The sequence below is a fragment of the Choloepus didactylus genome, chromosome 4, assembly GCF_015220235.1.
Source record: "Choloepus didactylus isolate mChoDid1 chromosome 4, mChoDid1.pri, whole genome shotgun sequence".
In the NCBI taxonomy this organism is placed as follows: Eukaryota; Metazoa; Chordata; class Mammalia; order Pilosa; family Megalonychidae; genus Choloepus; species Choloepus didactylus.
This window is the reverse complement of record NC_051310.1, coordinates 139,872,521-139,873,595: the sequence shown is the minus strand read 5'-3', so window position 1 is coordinate 139,873,595 and position 1,075 is coordinate 139,872,521. Positions and strand designations below refer to the sequence as shown.

The following is a 1,075-nucleotide window of genomic DNA, read 5'->3' as shown; positions in this document are numbered from 1 at the left end:
GTTCCCGGGACATCCAACTTTTAGTTGTAAAACCAGGAAAATCTTGGGGAAACCGGGATGAGTTGGGCACCTTGCTTTGAAACAAATTGGTTCTGTGAATCTACTTTTTCAATTGTTAAATTTAATGACCTCTAAATACAGTTCAAGTATTTTGGATGAAAATTAGGCATCTGAGTTGAGATATGCTGTAAGACTTAGTAGGAAATAAACAATGTAAAATATGTCACCAACTTTTTTTATTGATTACATATTGAAGTGATCATATTTTGGTTATTGGATTAAATGAAATGTTTCTAGAATTTATTTCTTCTTACTTTTCTTAATTCAGAATTACATATGACTTGCATTAGAAAAAACAAACAAACAAACAAACAAACAAAAACCACATTGAGTGCCTGCTTCGGCAGAACATACACTAAAATTGGAACAATACAGAGAAGGTTAGCATGGCCCCTGTGCAAGGATGACATGCAAATTTGTGAAGCATTTCATATTTTTTCTCTAGAAAATAGACCATGTGTTGGATCACAAAGCAAGTCTCATCAAATTTAAAAATATTGATAAAATACAAAATACTTTCTCGGATCATAATGGAATGAAGTTGGAAATCAATAACGGTCAGAAGGTCAGAAGGTTCACAAATATATGGGGGCTGAACAACACATTCTAAAACAACCAGTGGGTAAAGGAAGAAATTACAAGAGAAATTAGCAAATATCTTGAGGCAAATGAAAATGAAAATACAACATATCAAAACTTATGGGATGCAGCAAAGGTGGTGCTGAGAGGGAAATTTATTGTCCTAAATGCCTATATTAAAAGAGAAGAAAGAGCAAAAATTGAGGAATTAACTGTTCACCTGAAGGAACTAGAGAAAGAACAGCAAATTAACCCAAAAACAAATAGAAGGAAAGAAATAACAAAGATTAGAGCAGAAATAAATGAAATTGAGAAAGAGAAAACAATAGAGAGAATCAACAAAATCAGAAGTTGGTTTTTTGAGAAAATCAATAAAATCTATGGACCCTTAGCAAGGCTAACAACAAAAAAAAGAAGAAAAAAGAAAAAGAAAAGA

At 32.0% G+C, this 1,075-nt stretch overlaps 1 non-coding gene across 1 annotated transcript; it reads left to right on the top strand.

Moving 5' to 3' along the window:
• Nucleotides 1–393: 393 nt before the first annotated feature.
• Nucleotides 394–498, top strand: LOC119533517. Its single transcript, XR_005216647.1, has one exon. It is a non-coding gene; the product is annotated as a U6 spliceosomal RNA (small nuclear RNA).
• Nucleotides 499–1,075: the final 577 nt, after the last annotated feature.